General features: G+C 39.4%; 1 protein-coding gene across 33 annotated transcripts in view; it reads left to right on the top strand.

The window, feature by feature from the left end:
• Positions 1-19,744, top strand: part of PLCB4 (phospholipase C beta 4) — a 409,930-nt gene that overhangs the window by 75,677 nt on the left and 314,509 nt on the right. The gene's annotated exons all lie outside the window — the stretch shown is intronic.

Genomic DNA, 19,744 nt, shown 5'->3' with positions numbered 1-19,744 from the left:
TATTTTGACTCTTTACATTGAATAGGTTTTGGTTTGTTTACCTAGGAACCCAAGGTGCTGGAGCCATCTCAGCCTGATGGCTTCTCAGTTAATTTTTAAAAGCAATTATAATAAGAGGATGGCAGTGGGGAGCCTCTGAAGAATGTTGAGGAAGGAATTGACAAGGTCAGCATTATGCTTTTGTTGAAGTATAAATAGAAGAGAGTTGAAATTAGGCCATGTGTGGATTTCAGATATTTTTGGAACATTTATCTTTTATTTCTAATTAAACTTTGCTTATAAACAATATAAGCTTTTGTGATATCAAAGTGCTCTTAAGGTGTTTTGTTAATTTGCTTTTGAATGGTCCACTAATCATCTTGGAAGAGAAAATAAAAGACATGGACTGACTAGCAAAAAGATTGGATAGAGGTTCAACCCAGAATTGGGGTCTAAGGCTAGGGGAGAATCTGATTAGGGAATCATACTTGGAGGTCTATGGTAAAATAGGTTGTGGGAAATATGGGTTAGACAAAGTTAAATAGACTTCTCTATTGTGGGGCTTCTAGATCCTTAAAGGCATTAATGTATGTTAAAGTGTGTAGGATGTCATCAACTTGTTTCACGACTAAGGAAACTTTGTTCTATAAATAGTCATTACAGTCTGGCTAAGGACTAGTATTCCAAGGAACATGTACCCGTTTCCTTTTGCCACAATAGTGCTGCATAATAAGCAACCACAAAACCGCAGTGGAATAGAATAACACATATATATTTAGCCTGTAAGTTTCGGGGAGTTTAGCTGCTCAATGCTTGACTGATTTCAGCTGATCTCATTCATGTGTCTGTGCTCAGTTGTAGGTTGGGCAGGCAGCTCTGGGTTTGTTCATATGTCTAAGGGCTCAGCTAGCTGTTAGCTGATCTAGGATGGCATAGCTAACATCTATGCTAGATCAGGGTGACTCACCTCTGCTATATATGTGTCTCATCCTAAGATGCTAGACCTAGCATATACTCCTGGCTATAGCAGAGGAGCAAGAATGAGAGCAAACTCAGTTGTGCAAGCACTTTTCAAGCCTTTCTTTGCATCATGTGTGCTAATATTTCCATTGGCCAAAGGAAGTCACACAGCCAATTCTAGAGTGGGATGACACCACAAAGTTACATAGCAGAGGCTGTGGTTATAGGGAGGGAGCACCATGCTCTTTTTGCAGTCAGACTATCCTAGATCCCAACTTAGAAATTGCTGGATGAGATCACAGTCAGTTGAGCAAGGAATGAGGTCAGACTTTTCTGCATGCCATGGCCACACACTGTACTTTTGATTCTGATAAGCAGCCTCACAAGTAGATGTCTGTGCCATGTCAAGGAAGAGAGTTCATCTGGGTCTGCACAGGTCTTTTTTATCTTTCTATGGAATTATTTCATTGAGGACTGAAAGGATTGTGGACATCATCTAGTTGTAGTTGCATCGTGTTGGCAGTCATGGAGGAAACACTCCTAGAGAGGTTAATTGGGCTCCTTCAATCCAAACAGCTATCTGGAAGCAAATCTGGGCCTTGAACCCAGATCCTCAAGCCAATTGAGTTTTAATTACATCAAAGAAGCTTTGTTGTGGGGTGGAAGGGACTGAAATGTATTTGCAATCTTTATATAGGAACAAATCACATTCCTCCTGGAGGGAATGAAATATAAACAATTTTTAAAATAGGAAGAATATAGAGTAGTCATGCCTTGTTAGATGTCTCACAAAGGGCAAAGGGTGAGGATAGTTAAGCATTGAGTGATTTTGAATACTGTGACTGGAGATCCCTGATAATAGAGTTTTGTTTTCATTTTTTTTTTCTCCTCTGTCTCTTCCCTGCCCCCAGGAATTTCTCCTGCATCAAGGAAGTCAACAGAGGACTTCTGAGCAGAGTAAGAATTTGTATTCCAGCTCCTTCTTTATCAAACAGAAGATACAATTGTGAAGGCAGACTCAGCCTTCTAGAATAGCTGACACATTAACCCCTAACTTTGCCAACAGTGATAGGGAACAATTTGTGCTACATAAGTAAAATTTTGATAATGAAATCCTAACCATTTAGCACTGTCAAATTAGCTATTTTCATGATGGAAATATTTTCGGCCTATCAGATGTGTTTCCCTGATTTAATAAACAGAATAATTGAAACTTCCAGCCTGAAGCTTTTAGACATCAGTTATTGAACTGTGCAGTAATACAGGAACATGCCTTGTAAAGAGCCATGTAAGTGTAAGGTGTTGTTATTGTTATTGTTTGCTTGGGTTTCTGGAGTATGTGGGCCACTTGGCTCTAAACTATTGCTTTAGACAGATCTGCTTTTTAAATTCTTGTATTCCTTGTTTGTTTTCAGAGGGTTCCCTTGCCCTCTGGCCTCCAGGTAGGTGTAGCCAACAGGAAGCACTGGTGGAAAACTGGAGGGCCAGAAGAGAGAGAAGTCAGGGTATCTTTCTCTGCCTCTCTGCTTTCTTCGGTGTCTCTAGGAACATGTGTGTCTCTTCCATGTGTCTCTTCCATCAGCTCTCACCAGACACCCCTCTTCTCCACAGCAGCCTGGTCTCCACAGCTGTTGCCCTGGTCTCTGTCAGTTGGCTCCAGGCTCTGGGCTCTGATAATGTCACATCCTTCCATTATCCCACCTGTTAGGGAAGATAGCAGCTCTCCTCAGTTGCTAGTCTCTGGGCTGCCTCACTGTCCCTCTGTGGTCTGTCAAATCATTCTATCACATCTGTAACAAGTCACCCGATTTGAAAGACCTAGAGTGGTTTCTGTTTTCTGGTTGATTTTGACTAATAACAGTTTATTGAATTTGCCTTATCTTGCAACCCTTATTTCCCTTCTGATTTGCTTCTTGCAATGTACTGTGCAGACGACATCCATGTTATGCAGTTTATTTCATTAGACATAACAATGGAAACTCTTTTAATCAATAGAGCAGAGTGGTTTTCAACCTGCGCTCTGGTGTTAGAATGTTTGCGTCCTAGTCCTGGCTATGCTACTCATTGGCTGTGTGACTCTGGGCAAGCTTCTTAACCTGAGACTGACTTTTTTCATCTAAAAAAATGAAAGTAATTTCAGTACCTAAGTTGTCTCAATTTGAGTTTCCTGGGAAGCAAACTCCCAACTGGAGATTAGTGTGCAGAGGTTTATTCTCAAATACTTTTGAGATTAACAACATCTGTGCAGGGGAAAGGACGAATTCAGGACTGGGCAGAGGGAGAAGTTGAACTGCGCTGCAATCTTAACAGGAGCCTTAGTCAACCTTCTGAAGCAGGTTGGACCCTTATTCACTGATGTTGACGACTGGGGGCAGTTGACCATGAATGGAACAGCTTCCTCCAGCTGAGGGAATTTTCCAGAGAGGACAGACAGTTGAGGGCATTCTGCCTGCATCCCTCACAGTAACAAGGAATCAATTCTTCAGTCCCGAAGCAGTGTCTGGGCATCACCTCACAGTGTCCATTACCCATCTCCAGGCGTGTAATGTGAAAGATAAATACAGTAATTAAACCATAAGAAATGCCTTGCTAGGTGCAGAGCACTTGGTGAATGCTCAACAGTATTAGTTAACATTATTGATGAATTAAATATGGAAGTTTCAGTTAGTGGACTTTATGATGTCTAGTGCAGCTATTCTGAGAGTTTTGACTGATTTCTTCTCCATAACCCAGTCCTAAAGAGTTAAGGAAAAGCAGAGTAAGTGGTCTGGGATAAATAGGGTTCCATGATTTGTATACATATACTGTCATGCACATTTTTGTACTTTCATATTACTTTTAATGTGGTGTCTTTAAATGTGGCTTACCCATAGGTTCTTTATTCCTTAAGGTATTCAAGGTATTTAGCATCAAATTTGGTACAAATCAATGCAGCTTCCATTTTTTGAATACTTACTATGTAGCTATGGTGCTAAACATGCATCATCTCATCTGTTCTCAGGATGATTCTAAGATGCTGAAATTCCTGTTTTAGGAGGAGGTCTGAGGTCAGTGAGGTTAAGTGACCTGCCCCAGGTCACCCAGCCAAGAAGTGGCATAGAAGTTCTCCTGCCAGGGCTGCCAGATTCACTGTGAGCCTATGCTTTTCACTACACATTTGGACGATTTAAACAGCAGTAGGGGAAACCTTCTCCTCCGAAAATAACTCTAGCAAAGTGTAGGTGTTGTTTTGGTAGAAACATTTCAGCTGTTGCCATAAAAATCTTCCCCCAAATGGCTTTGTGAGAGCAAAGCTGTGCAGGCTCTGCTTGTGTTTATGATGGGAGCCTTATGGCTTAGCCACAACACAAATGATTTGTTTTCCTGGCCTTGTTGGCAAAGTTATTTAATTTCTGGATTTCCCTGAGGAAAAAATCTAAACAAATACAGTGGGCCCTCCATATCTGCCAGTTCTGTATCCGTGGATTCAACTAATCTCAGATAGTCAATATTCAAAAAATTTAACAATACAACAATAAAAATAGTATCAATAAAAATACAGTATAACAAAGATTTATGTAGCATTTACATTGTCTTAGATATTATAAGTACTCTAGTGATGATTTCAAGTATATGGGAGGATGTGCATAGGTTATATACAAATATTATCCCATTTTATATAAGGGACTTGAGCATCTGTGCGTTTTGGTACCTGTGGGGGATCCTGGAACCAGTCCCTTACAGATACTGACTGATGGCTGATGTGGTTTGGCTGTGTCCCCATTCAAATCTCAACTGAATTGTATCTCCCAGAATTCCCACATGTTGTGGGAGGGACCCAGGGGGAGGTATTAAATCATGGGAGTCGGTCTTTGCCTTGTTATTCTCATGATAGTGAATAAGTCTCATGAAATCTGATGGGTTTAGCAGGGGTTTCCACTTTTGCTTCTTCCTCATTTTCTCTTGCTGCCGCCATGTAAGAAGTACCTTTCAACCTCCTGCCATGATTCTGAGGCCTTCCCAGCCATGTGGAACTGTAAGTCCAGTTAAACCTTTTTTTTCTTCCCCGTCTCAGATATGTCTTTATCAGCAGTGTGAAAACAAACTAATACAGTAAATTGGTACCAGTAGAGTGGGGCGTTGCTGAAAAGATACCCGAAAATATGGAAGTGACTTTGGAACTGGGTAACAGGCAGAGATTGGAACAGTTTGAAGGGCTCAGAAGAAGATAGGAAAATGTGGGAAAGTTGGGAACTTTTTAGAGACTTGTTGAATGGCTTTGCCCAAAATGCTGATAGTGATATAGACAATAAAATCCAGGCTGAGATGATCTCAGTTGGAGATGAGGAACTTGTTGGGAACTGGAGCAAAGGTGACTCTTATTATGTTTTAGCAAAGAGACTGGCAGCATTTTGCCCCTGCCCTAGAGATTTGTGGAACTTTGAACTTGAGAGAGATGATTTAGGAGGGTATCTGGTGGAAGAAATTTCCAAGCAGCTGAGCATTTAAGAGGTGACTTGGATGCTGTTTAAAGGCATTCCGTTTTATAAGGGAAGCAGAGCATAAAAGTTTGGAAAATTTGCAGCCTGACTATGTGACAGAAAAGAAAAACCCATTTTCTGGGGAGAAATTCAAGCTGGCTGCAGAAATTTGAATAAGTAGCAAGGAGCCTAATATTAATCCCCAAGACCATGGAGAAAATATCTCCAAGCCATGTTAGAGACCTTCACGACAGCCCTTCCCGTCACAGACCCAGAGGTCTAGGAGGAAAAAAATGATTTCATGGACCGGGCCCAGGGTTCCCATATGGTGTACAGCTTAGGGATATAGTGCCCTGTGTCCAAGCTGCTCCAGCCATGGCTGAAAGGGACTAACATAGAGCTTGGGCAGTGGCTTCAGAGGGTAGAAGCCCTAAGCCTTGGCAGCTTCCATGTTGTGTTGAGCCCACAGGTGCACAGAAGTCAAGAATTGAGGTTTGGGAACCACCACCTAGATTTCAGAAGATGTATGGAAACACCTGGATGCCCAGGCAAAAGTTTGCTGCAGGGGCAGGGCCCTAATGGAGAACTTCTGTTAGGGCAGTGTGGAAGGGAAATGTGGGGTCAGAGTCCTCACACAGAGACCCTACTGGAGCACTTGCTAGTGGAGTTGTGGGAAGAGGGTCACTATCCTCCAGACCCCAGAATTGTAGATCCACTGACAGCTTGCACCATGTGCCTGGAAAAGTTGCAAACACTTTTCCAGGATAAGTTGCAAACACTTTTCCCATGATAGCATCCGGGAGGGAGGCTATACCCTGCAAAGCCATGGGGGTGGAGCTGCCCAAGACCATGGGAACATACCTCTTGCATCAGTATGACCTGGATGTGAGACCTGGAGTCAAAGGAGATCATTTTGGAGCTTTAACATTTCACAGGTCTGCTGGATTTCAGACTTGTAACCCCTTTGTTTTGGCCAATGCCTTCCATTTGGAACAGCTGTATTTACCCAATACTCATACCCTCATGGTATCTAGGAAGTAACTAGCTTGCTTTTGATTTTACAGGCTCATAAGCAGAAGGGACTTGCCTTGTTTCAGATGAGACTTTGAACTGTGGACTTTGGGTTAATGCCGAAATGAGTTAAGACTTTGGGGGACTGTTGGGAAGGCATGATTGGGTTTGAAATGTAAGGACATGTGATTTGGAGGGGCCAAGGGTGGAATGATATGGTTTGCCTGTGTCCCCATCCAAAACTCAACTTGAATTGTATCTCCCAGAATTCCCATGTCTTGTGGGAGGGTCCCAGGGGGAGGTAATTAAATCATGGGGGTTGGTCTTTGCCATGTTATTCTCGTGATAGTGAATACATCTTGAGATCTGATGGGTTTATCAGGGGTTTCCACTTTTGCTTCTTCCTCATTTTCTCTTGCTTCTGCCATGTAAGAAGTGCCTTTCAACCTCCCACCATGATTCTGAGTCCTCCCCAGCCATGTGGAACTGTAAGTCCAATTAAACCTTTTTTTCTTCCCAGTCTCAGATATGTCTTTATTATCAGCATGAAAACAAACTATTACAATGGCTTTAAATTTCTTTGTAATTGGATGTTTAAAGAGGAGCCACAAGGAAAAGGCAAAGTGGGAAACCCAGGTATGTTTTCATTCAGTCAGTGATACAGTAAGGGGAGGAATAAGATGCAGAGGTGAATTCACTCAGTGTTCTTTCTTCCTAGTATTTGGCTCTCCATTCTTCATCAGGAAATGATTATTATAATCAACCAAAATTTTGCAAACAAGGTGGGCATTTAGGTATGTAGGTGTTCAGCATTATTTTTGGAGAACAGAGTAAATCCGGTCATTATTTCTTTTTATTGAAATGAAAGTAATGACTCCTATTCTGTAGGAAAAAATAATTTTTCAAAATAGGGAACATGGTACTGATGAGAGGTTAGGGAGCTGCATGATATTCCAGTCAGATCAGGATCCCAGATTCCCATCTTTCTGGTCCACTATCCTGATCTTTCTATTTTCCATTGGTCACTTGGGCCAGTTCGGTTTAGGTCATCATGTCCACAGTGCACATGTACAGCAGGGAGGGATTAGAGAGAAGAAAGGAATCCTTTTAGTTGAGGCATCTCCTGCCATTTTTGTCATCTTACTCTTAAGTTCCATATAACACTTTAAAAAAATTTTTCTTGGCCAGTATTTGGTCTCACGGTCACACCTCAGTGCAGGAGAGCCTGGGAAATGTAGTCTTTCGTTGGGCAACTGACTGAATAAAATTGGGGTTCTCTTACTGATGATGGAGAGGAGAATGACTATTAAGTTATAACTGGCAGTTTCTGCTACATTTGGGATTGTAATACTAATGCTACAACCAAAAGTTTTGAAATGATGGAATTAACATTAAAAGGTGAATTTCGTTGGTGTGTGTTTCTCTAATGATGCTCAGTTGTCTTTGGCTGGTGTGCATAATGAACATGCACAACTCCTAAATCTGCTTCACTCTGGCCCCCTTTACTGGGGGAAACAATGTTTGGAGAAGCACACTTTATGTCATTCAACAGATATTGATCAGCTACAACGTATCATGCGCTGTACCAGATCTTAGCAAAGTCTAGGAGCTACAACATTTTCCACACTTATTTGACCACCTCCCTCACAACCCCCTCCTTCCCTCCCCTCCCCTCCCCTCTCCTCCCCTCCTCTCCCCTCCCCTCCCCTCCCCTTCCCTTCCCTTCCCTTTTCTTTCCGCTTTTGGGGTAGAAGTGGTTTTTGGTTACACGGATGAATTATGTAGTGGTGAATTCTGAGATTTTAGTGCACCTATCACACAAGCAGTGTACGTCGTACTTAATATGTAGTTTTTTGCCCCTTGCCCCCCTCCCACCCTTCCCCTTCTGAGTCTCTAAAGTCCATTATATCACTCTGTATGCCTCTGCTTACTTATAGCTTAGCTCCCTCTTATAAGTGGTAACATACAGTTTTTGATTTTCGACTCCTGTTACTTGATTTAGAATAATGTCCTCCAGCTCCATCCAAGTTGCTGCAAAAGACATTATTTTGTTCCTTTTAATGGCTGAATAGTATTCCATGGTATATATGTACCACATTTTCTTTATCCATTCATTAGTTGATAGGCACTTAGGTTGGTTCCACATCTTTGCAATTGTGAACTGTGAAGACTCAATTCTTTGTTGAAAAGAGCTGCAAAGTCACTTTACAAAGGGTGTGGAAAGCTGAAGAACTTGAGATTTGGGGCCTCTTTAGCAGTCAATCTACTACAGTGTCTCAGGGAGGAAAAGCTTAATTTGTATGGATGCTTGATTCTTTCTGTACCTTTTCTTTCTCTTTCCACAAACTCACCCAGTTAAAATTTCTGTTCATTGAACATGGTGGCAGCTAGTTAGTTGATGGGATTAAATCAGTTGTCTTTACCTGCCTCAGTGTGTTGGGATCCTCAAAGCTCAGTGAAACCACCAGCTGGTGAATAAGACTTTTGAGTGGGTAGGTTTCCTGATCTCACTTGATGTTTTTTGGGACAACAGTGATGCCCCATTTCCTTTCTGCTCTGTTGCTAAACTGCCAGGAAGTAAGACACGTGGCATAAACATAACCTAATAGACTATTCCTACCTCGTGCCCACTTCAGCTCTTTCTCACTTTTGTCAGGTGCCCCCAGAACACACAAGACAAATAAATGCAGTATGGACAATAAGTTATGAGTGAGGAGAGAGTGTTTTGAGACGGCCAATAGCAAACATCTTTTAAATGGAGACCCTCTCTTTATGGGTCAATATCCCTTGTCTTAGTCCATTAAATTCTTCCAGTCGTACAGACTGTGCAATGTATGAATAAGCTATCAACACTTAAAAAATTATGATGGCCACTAAGAAGACCTTTTTCCTGTACACTTTCAGTGCTTCTTCAGTCATCCACCATGGGTACTTTTGTTCTTCATCTCCATATTGTTTCTGGAAGTCCTAAGGGCAGCTCTTTAACATTGGGCATGTTATGACCTTTGGAAACATGCGGTCTCCTCATCCATAAAATGGGCATGTAACAATACCTATCTCAGTGTATTCGAGAAGTCACGTACAGGTCATATATGACCATTACTCATAATATGTGACACTGACATGGCACTAACTATGTGCTGGGTACAATTCTCAACAGGCTTATGAGGTGGGTGCTATTACAGTCCCATTCTTAGATGATGGAATTGAGGCACAGAAAGGTTAAGTAACATGCCAGTGTTGCACAGACCTGAGGTTTGCACCTAGGTAGCCTAGCACTGCGGACCTGTTTCATATTCATGCTGAAGGACTAACTGCCTCTGTAGGTGTGAGTACTGTACATGGAAAAATTAGAGAAGTAAAGGTCTAATTTTGACAAAATTGAGAGGGGAGGGGGCAATGACTTAGATTTTAGATATTAACTTTAGACTCTTAGTACATAGCTTGCTGTGGCAATTTACATAGCTATTTCTTTCAGGTACATTTGACATTCAAAAGCAATCAGATCGTATTATCTGTTCTTTGAGGGATTACTGGGCTCTGTGAATCTTGAAGGTTACATTTGCAATCAGCATTAATTTTATTGTTAACCATTTTCCTTCATGTTGGTTACAGGGTTGTTTCCCTCCCTCCCTCCCTCCCTCGCTCCGTCCCTCCCTCCCTCCCTCCCTGCCTCCCTTCCTTCCTTCCCCTCTTTGGGCTTTAGTGGAGCTGCTAACTAGTTGAACTAGCTGGATCAACTCAAGTTGATTATTCAGGAGGCCTTATTATCCCACAGAGAGCAGACATGGAGCTTGGCTGGACCTCACGGATCACTAGTCCATGTCACTGCACAATGTTCTCCTCTGTTCTTCCCTATTTTAGTCCAAAATGCCTGCTAAATGGAGTGGAGTGAAGAAGGCACACAACGTTAATATGAAGTGACTTCCCCAGTGCGTTTTCTGATTCATCAAGATGCTCACATTAAACTACATGAACAAATGGAGGAATTCCCCTGGAAGCCAAAAACAGAGAGAAATATGAAAAAAAAAAAAAAAGATAAATAAAAGATACCCACTTGCCTTTTGTATTCAAGCAGATTTTCAAAAAGTCATTGCATGGAAAGTGGCTATAATTTAAACAAAAAGTCATTTGCTGTGGTAACATTCCTGAAGACAGCAATTCTTGGGATGCTGCATGAATTGGGCAGAATGTTAAAATGTTGGAAGAACCTTGTGTCTGGTTTAAATACATTTTGGTTGGTGTCATATGGGTAAGGAATGGCAGCCTCATTTTTAACTCTTAGTAATTAAAAATGGAAACATTTAAATAGGGAGAGAAGGAAGTTATAGTATAGAATTCAAGATAGTGCACTTGATTTTCTCATACCTGGGGAGTCACATGGGTTTACGAGACTCCTCAATTGTTTGATGTTTTATTTAAAAGATAAAACAACAAAATGAGCTTTCCCTTTCATCTATACAAGAGTCCATGAAGAAGCCTCCTTCTCTTATGTCATAATTCACAGGCCAAAGAGTTGAATTTGAGTATATAATTACTCATCTAGATATATTTACAAAATGCTAGTAATTTTACTGGTAGTAGCTCATTTATTCTGGGTGTGATGGTGCGTGGTCCTAGCTATTTGGGAGGCTGTGGCTAACGAGCCTCCTGAATCCAAGAGTTTGAGGCTGCAGTGAGCTGCGATCATGCCACTTCACTCCAGCCTGGGCAACAGAGTGAGACCCTATCTCAAACAAACAAGCAAAACTGATTTATGTTGAATTATTCCTTTATGTCACCTAGCATTTCAGCACTTTACCTGTTCCACCATTTATCTTCACAATAACCTTTTGAAATAGGTACTATCCTTCTCTCCATTTCACAAATGAGGGAACCAAGGCATAAGGATTCTAAGTAATTTGTCTAAAGTCACATGGTAAGGAAGTTTCCAAGCTAGGATTCAAACCCAGGCTATTATAATCACTATACTACAAGTATTTTCAAACAGTTTCAAACAATATTTCCCAAGTATCAGTCATACAGATACCATCTGCATGCTTTTTGACATAGTTGTATTTTACTTCTATTATTATTTAATGTTTCTCACTTTTTTTTTTTTTTTTTTGAGACAGAGTCTTGCTTGCCCAAGCTGTAGTGTGGTGGCATGATCTCAGCTCACTGTAGCCTCCACCTCCTGGGTTCAAGTGATCCTCCTGCCTCAGCCTCCCAAGTCGCTGGGACTACGGGCAAGCATCACCACACCTGGCTAATTTTTGTATTTTTTTAGTAGATTTGGGGTTTCACCATGCTGGCCAGGCTTGTCTCACACTCCTGACCTCATATAATCCACTCTCCTTGGCCTCCCAAAGTGCTGCAATTACAGGCATGAGCCACTGCGCCTGGCCACTCTCACCTTTTTTTTTTTAAACATATAAAACAGTATTTAAAAGAGAAACCTTACACCTCTGTCTTAAATGGAAAACTATTAGGTGCTGCAAATAGTAGATACCCAATAAAAACTAAACAGTGAAAACCATTTAGTGTTATTCAATCCTAAGTAGATACCACTGGCTGTCAAAAACCCTGAGTCAGAGTACGTCCTTTCTTTATCGAGACAGAGAGATTTTAAAGACATGCTCTTACAAGATTGAGACTATTTGATGCAATCAGTTCAGAATCAGGGATTAAATTTTTCTACTAGGAGATTCTGTCTTATTCCATGCTGAATCTGTAAATCATCTAAAATCACCTTGTAGTTTATTAGTGTTAATGGCTCCTACACTCTGAGAATCACTTGTCTAAAATACAAAGATGTTGTACTGTTTTTAGAATTATCTTAGGGAAAGTGAAGCAGAAAGATGTTTAAATGAATTCAGGCCTGTATTATTAAGTCAATCCAAGTAAAGCTATTATCTGGATGATTAGCCCTAAAGTCCCTTACCACTTTATCTGGTCTCTAGAAGACCAGTTTAGATTGCTTTGTGGAAAGAACTATGGGTGATTTTTATCCAAGTTATTATCTAAGAAGGTGTGGTTACTCCTGAATTTTAAATCAGACTACTTAGAAAATGTCCTTAAATTGATCCTTGTTTTATCCTTGACAGATACTTATTGGTTGAAACATCAGAGAGCTTTAAGCTTTTTCAAGTACATGTTGGAGACCACTGGGACTAGTGTCCCTTTGTTACCAAGAGGACAGTGTGTGATATCCATGATTAACATAGGATTATTATATATTGATTAGAGTGCAAAAAGTAAAAGGTGTCTTTTCATCTCTGAGTTTAAAATAAATGAAGAGATTTAGCATGTTTTTGTGTGATAAGAGAGATCTTCTTAATTCCCAAGACCTCTTTAAAAGCAATTCATGGACATACTTAAGACTCATCAATTGAACAATAAGTTAATCTGCATCTGAAGGTTTTGCTGATTATCTGATCATAAAATTTCCCTGTATTCTGATTATGTTTTTCTCATGCCTTTTACAGTATATGAATTCTTAATCAAGATGATTCTGTTAGCAGTAGCTCCTCTATACACAGTGAGCCCAGGAAGGGAGACAGCTTGGCTTGATGAAAGTTTTTACAGACATAAAGATGGTGAATGAAACTGGCTTCATCTTGCTCAGTATCTATTTTGAGATATTATATTTAAATACTAAACATTAATATTAAATATTATGGTTCCAAAGAAGTACAGTATCTTGCCTGTTCCAAACAGGCAAGATATTAACTGTGGCTTGCATGGATGGTGAAATTATTACAATGGTCTATTACTGTTCAGTGTGCTCATGAACTTCAGAAAGCTTCTGATAGATTTTAGGCCTGTTTAGTTGCCCATAGTTAGGGAGAAGAGGTGGCCATACTACAGGAAGACAAACTATACGTCCCTCCACACTAAAGCTGCTATAGGACCTGTGTTGCCAAGGGGCTGCTGCTCAGTTCTAGCCATGACAGCAGGGTGAGCTGGATCCACCACCGTTTGGTGGCATGATAGAGACCACCTTTATTTGCAGGTTTCATCTGATTAGTAGAGAACTGTGGCCACGGGGCAGAGGGGGGCAGTCTCTAACATTTGCTATGGCTTATTTAGATGCAGCCCTTAATTGTCCTACCCTGCCCTGGGCTAGGTTTTGGAAAACAGAGTTGGTTAGAAGTGTGTCCTGGCTTGGTGAAAAAGATGAAAGAAGTTCAGGATAGTTAGGTCCTCAAGGAAGTGGACCATATCTGTTTACTCATCCATATATACCGGGCACCTGATGCATTGCTGGGAGCATGGTGGGCACTCAGTAGATATGTGTTGAGTAAATGAAGGCACAGAGTTAAATTGGGCAGCTGATGTTTTTGGTATTTTACAATTTTTGCTTGGTGACAGGAAACCACAACAAAATATGTGCCTCTGTGTGTGTATGCATGTTTTATAGCTTCTTCAAGAAATAGAATTAATTTCAGTTTTTGCAACTAAAAAAGAATGCAGAAAGTGAGCTTGGAGTGAGGAGCTGGTTTCTTATAATGACAGAGAATAGTTACAAGCTGTTTTCCAGACCGAGGCAAACAAAGGTGGAGGTAACTTCTGCCCCTTTGTTCTATGTATCTTTGTGAAAAGGGAGAGCCTGCAAGGGTTTAGAAAAGGGAGAAGCCTTGTGGAAAACAGAGAGGTTTCTTCTGGACTTCAGGTATGGAGGATTAGCAGAACATACTAGAAAATAAGGTTCTTTCTCTTGGGAAATTACTCATGCTGGCAGCCTGAAATAGCATGAAAAGGACTTTTAGTAGTGGCAGGTCTTCAGATAGTTTGCTAGAGAGGAGAAGTGCTTCTAAGTTGAGTGAAAGCAGAAAGCGAGCCAGAGTTGCATTAGCAAGTGATTCAAACAATGAAATCTCAAGCAGCAAGGCAGCTGACATCTCAACGCTGACTCTGTCAGGCCATGGGTTAGACAGATAAAATATTAATTATTTTTGAGACAGCGATTATTTGAGATACGTAAAAGTTTTTAGATAGATATCATTATCCTGATTTTACAAATAAGGAAACAAGTTTATAAGGTTTGTAATTAGTCCAATACCCCATAAACAGCTGGTACATAATGGGGCTATGAAAACCTAGGTTCTTTCCACATGTTAAGTCATCCCTTGCCTTTTTTAGAATTGCATTTTACAGTTAGCATTTATCCTAAGTGGTTCATAGTTTTTACCAATTTTAAAGGGAAAGTTCTAGTTTTCTAGGGAAGATAACATTGGCTTGTGAACTCAGTGAGAAAATGGAGAGTAGAGAGGTTAACTTGTCCAAAATCAAATTGCTCTGATGCCACCCCAGGTTTGTTGGAGTGCAGTCCACTGCTCCTACCTACCATGTTGTGCTGTCTGGTTGATTTTACCACCCAGGAGCTGTTGTTTACCAGTGTTTGGTGCTCACAGGAAAGTTTGATTTGCAGCCGTTGCCAGTGCACAAATCATATTCTGTGAAATAAATTTTATTTTATTGACTGGAGGAGACAAAGATGAAGCTATGTCTTCTGAATAATACCCAGCATTGCTTGTATTGGACTTTGTATATTTTTTTCTTGGAGTAGAATAAAATATGCAGACAAAAGAACTTATGAAGCATTTTTATTGTTGTGTGGATTCTAAGTTGAAAGATAACTGCTTTTTCACTTTTTATATTCTATGAAAAAGAGTGTTTGTTACCTGGCGAATCAAAACGGAGGTTCCATTCTGTGATATGAAAAGATAATTATTAATAAACTAAAATTAAATAACACTAATACTATTGGCAGAATGCGTTAATGCCGATAGTCACTGATACTATAATAGATGTTCAATGCAGCCAGCATGAAGAGCTGGAGGAACACTGATGAGAATATTAATTCATATGATATTTAAGTTTATCTCCTTTATTTCTTTGGCATGTTCTTTCTTCTTTCTGTCAAATATTTTAGTTTCATGATTCATTAGGGTGGATGACCCAGGCAGACGGAATTGGCAGTGTTTATTAGAATGTCATACCATGCTTTAAAATAATATTCTGCACTAATTTGTGCCTTGTTCCCTGGAACAATGAGTTGACTTTACCCTGAGCATCCTGGGTTGTCAGCTTTAAAGTCAATCTTTTGCAAGGTTGAAAGGATCATGGGCATTATTACATAATTGTTTTGTCTTTAATCCATAGACTTTTGGAGGAAAAGGAAGCAAAAGTGTGGTGATTTGCATGTGTTTTGGGCATTGGGCAAGAGGAAAGAAAGAGGCAGAGGTATACCTGTACCTAAAAAGTTTTCTTAACTGTCACTTCATGGTGAATGAATATGTTGGTGCTTTCTTAAACTCCTCATTAATGAGAGTCAAAAAACAGATTCAATATGCTATTCAGAGCTACTAGGGGAAAAGATGCTGTATATTTATATTGAAGGGAATTGGAAAGGATGGTATTTGCTCTGGAAACACAGCCTTCGTTCGTGTTTACTAGTCCTACAGTAGTTACATTCATCAATTCTGTTTTGTTTCGTAGAATATACAACATCCTCCGTGTTTTTTTCTTTCTATAATTTACATGTATATTGTGTTTTTCCTTTTTTGTGGTAATAAATTTTTGTAAATGTGAATAATAAATATATTATACCAGTGCATCTTGTGGAGGTGCAGTATCAAGCCATCTGTACCAATTCATTTAAAAAAAAAAAAAACTTAAAAGCCTTTTCTTGTTCTCAGTAAAAATGTTTTTAGTCTTACTTTACATATTATTCTAAAAAACTATTTTTTAAAATTTACAGACCTTTCCAGGGGTATGCTGCTAAACATTTAACCACTGGTGGGGTGGAGCTAATTTGCATTTTTGCCAATTTCTTATCAAATATTCTTACCGTGGCCAATTAAATATTCTTACCATGGCCAATTTTAAGCTAGCAATTTGACATCACTGAACCTGGGGATGGGAAGAGATGCACACAGCTGTCTTTTGCAGGCCAAGGAAGCTGGCTCAGCCACTGATTTTAGTACCAAGAGATTGAAAAGGGAGAAATGGCTAGAAGGGGTAGTGGAGAGGTGGAAAACTAAAGAATGTAGAAAATAATAAGAAACTAAATTGGGAGATGGATTTCTGCTTAAAGGAACTTGAGTAAACGTGTCGACTCTGTTTTCTGAAACTGCCAGGATGAAAAAAATAACTAAAAGTGGAGGGAAATTTTTCACTAAAAGTAGAGAATGGCTAAAGCCCAAATGTTAATCCTCTGAAGAATATCTGCCAAATTTTGAGCAAATCTGAGCACAGTCAAAATATGTGTCTCCTAGCTCCCCAGCTGGTGGATTTTTTGCAAGGCCATGGCCAAAATCCCTAATTGGGAACAGAGAGGTTGAAGCCGCAGGTGGGTTCCTGAAGAAGCAGAGCTTGTTTCTCCTTTGATGTTTTGTTTCATAGAGTATACAGTATCCTCCATGTTTGTTTTCCCTTTCTGTAATTTATGGTTATATTCTGTTTCTTCTTTTTTGTGGTAATAAATTTTTGTAAATGGGAATAATGTAATAAAATGTTGTGCTTGTAGATTTATTCACTTTAGACAGTATCTGTTGAGTTCTAAATATGAAAATTTTTAAAAGTGAACATTCATATTTTCTTCCATTTTTCCAATCTCTTGATCATGTTACTTATTATTTTTTACATGATCATGATTTATCACATTTTTATTACATTCTATATACTGTAACTGGCCTCCATTTCATATTTAAATAAATTACGTTGCAAACATCAGATCAAAAGAAAATACCAAACCAGGAAGCATAATGAATTGAAATAATAGAATTAAGATGAATCACCTGCTTATTAGAAATCATAATGTAAACGAGATGAGTTCATTTATTGGAAGGAAACCGTATTTTGCATGAGTCGTTTAAAAAAGTGATTAGAGGCAAACTTGAAACTAAGCAGTGGTTATAATTAATACAAAAGATGAAGGGTATTTTTACTTTTAACTTTATTCCTTCTGTGGTCTGAACTTTTTCAATAAACTTGTGTTACTTTACCAATTAATTTTTAAGACATCCCAGACTATATCCATTGATTATAATGAGACACAGCTGCATCATTTTCATATTAAACAGTGACTGTTTCGCTCCCTGTTTTTTGTCACATGGCAGGCCTTCAGTAAATGGTGGCTGAAAGAACATTTTCTCAAGATGTTATAGTGTTATTATGATGTGTATCTAATAGTTGCCCCAAGCTTTGGATTCTGTTTTTTTCTTTTTTGATTTGCATGCACCCTCATGAGGGAAGTGATTTTATTGCTGTTTTACAGATGAAGAAACTGGGGCTCAGGGAAATTAAGCGACTTGCCCAACATCAAACCATCCCATGTCTTCTGAATCATTTTTTAAGTAAAATATTTTTCTTATCATATGACAGTCTCTTAAATACAATATTTTAGTTATGATTCTCTTGACTGATTAGAATCTATATAAACTAGACATTTTAAAATTATATTAAATATTTTCTTTCTAGGAGCATTAGAAGAGCATAACTCAATTTAGAAAGATTTCAATCTGTCAGGGGGCATGATTGGGAAAAATAACTTGTGTGAAGTAGTTTGTTCTTTGGTAGTCAAGTGGATGAATATATGCAGTGCTGACTTAATTATCTTTGTGGAGTAGCTGTGAACCACCTGTCTATTCTGGTGGTTCTATCCTGAAAACTCTCTCTTCAATATAAATAAGAACAATAGACTGTCAGGAGATTGCTAGGGAGGTGGAGGGAACTGCGGGATGCTAGGACTGGAGACTAATGGAAACGTTTGAGGTGGAGTCAGGTTTTACACGTGGTTTGCTGGAGGTGCCGTGACTCAGTTTCTTCCTCTTGAGTCTGCTTGTGCAAAAGTGGTTGAAATGTGCACATATGCATGCAAACGTTATTACATTTGGGTGGTGTTTTTTATGGTTACTTCTAGCCTGCATCAGTGTTTTGGTTTGGGTGCCCACTCTGTAGGATATATTGGCTGAATGTTCTTCTCTGAGGTCTGACAGTCAGCTTTTGAGGGCAAATGGATGGCCACAGTACAGGCACATACCCGCTATAGCAACTGCTGAGTTTCAAAACAAAATGTCCAGCTTCTTGAGGGCACAAACCTTGCTGTTTCTTGTATTTTCTAGTGTAATGCAAAGAATCTACTAAATATCTACTAAATACCTGTAGGGTGTGCTTCCATTCCCCATACTTTAATTTGGGAAAGCTTTATAATAGTGTGAAATCTAGTACTGATCACACTGTAATTTTTAGAGATAGTAGTACAAGTTGGGACAGATGCGGAGCCTAATAATTTAATGATTTTACTAAATACATTGGAAACTTGTCACAATGTCAGTTTGGTGGATTAAAAATAGGGAAACGAAATCTGGAGTTTTTAGCCTTTTCCAAATCTTTCTCACAAAATACAGTTCTTTCTGGATGCCTCTCAAATAAAGGGTCCTACGATTAACTAAATGTGGGAGACACAGCATAAAATCTCTTCTAACAGTTTTGTAATGAATATAAGCATACTAAAAACTTGGAGAAATCCTACAGTATAGAATTCCATTTATATTAGTGTAGATTGGCCATCCTAAAACTTCATCCTGGAACCTTGTTTTGCAGAACATTTTACATTCTCTGAGCATTTTGGGAAATGCCGAATTTTTTATTGTAATTCTGTCACGGATGGATGGGTAAACCTGGGGGGATGTGTGTGTGTGTGTGTGTGTGTGTGTGTGTGTGTGTGTGTGTGTTAGTGTGTTACTTTGATGTAGAATTAAAATCCTCTTAAGCTACACCAACAGGACAAAAGTCTCAACATTTCACTGTCTGTGCAAGGGAGAGAATCTCTAGATCTCATTTTAGACATTAGTTCTTAATTATTTTTCTTTATATCAGTGTTACTTGTAACTTAAAAATTTTTGAAGTTTTATTTCATTTCTTGAACTCTGCAGGTATTATAAAGGAGAAAAACATGGAAAAGGTGCCAGCCCGATTGGGGAGGTGGGAACAAAGATTATGAAAATATTATAACCAAGTTACTACATTTCCTGAATTGTGGGCAATCAGTTGTGCCTTTCTTTCAGTTTATATCTTGAATTTTTTGTGCCCTTCAGTATAGAAAAAAACAAAGATTTGTTTTAAGAAAGAGTTCAGGTGTGGGCTTCCAATTTTACTCTTCCTATTATAAACAAACATCCAACCTCTGATCAGACGGCTCTTCTTGTTATGTTTGGGGCCTCTTACTCATTCCCGGGCAGTGTTCCTCGGCAGTATGCCTGTGACAAGCGTTTGCTGTATTTGTTGTTCTGCTTAGGGTAGTTGAAAGAGTCTCTCTCAGCCATTCTGTCTGGATATTTTGTTGT

This window comes from Macaca fascicularis, chromosome 10 (genome assembly GCF_037993035.2).
Source record: "Macaca fascicularis isolate 582-1 chromosome 10, T2T-MFA8v1.1".
Taxonomy (NCBI): Eukaryota; Metazoa; Chordata; class Mammalia; order Primates; family Cercopithecidae; genus Macaca; species Macaca fascicularis.
Note: the sequence above shows the minus strand (reverse complement) of the source record. Positions and strands in the feature narration are given on the sequence as shown.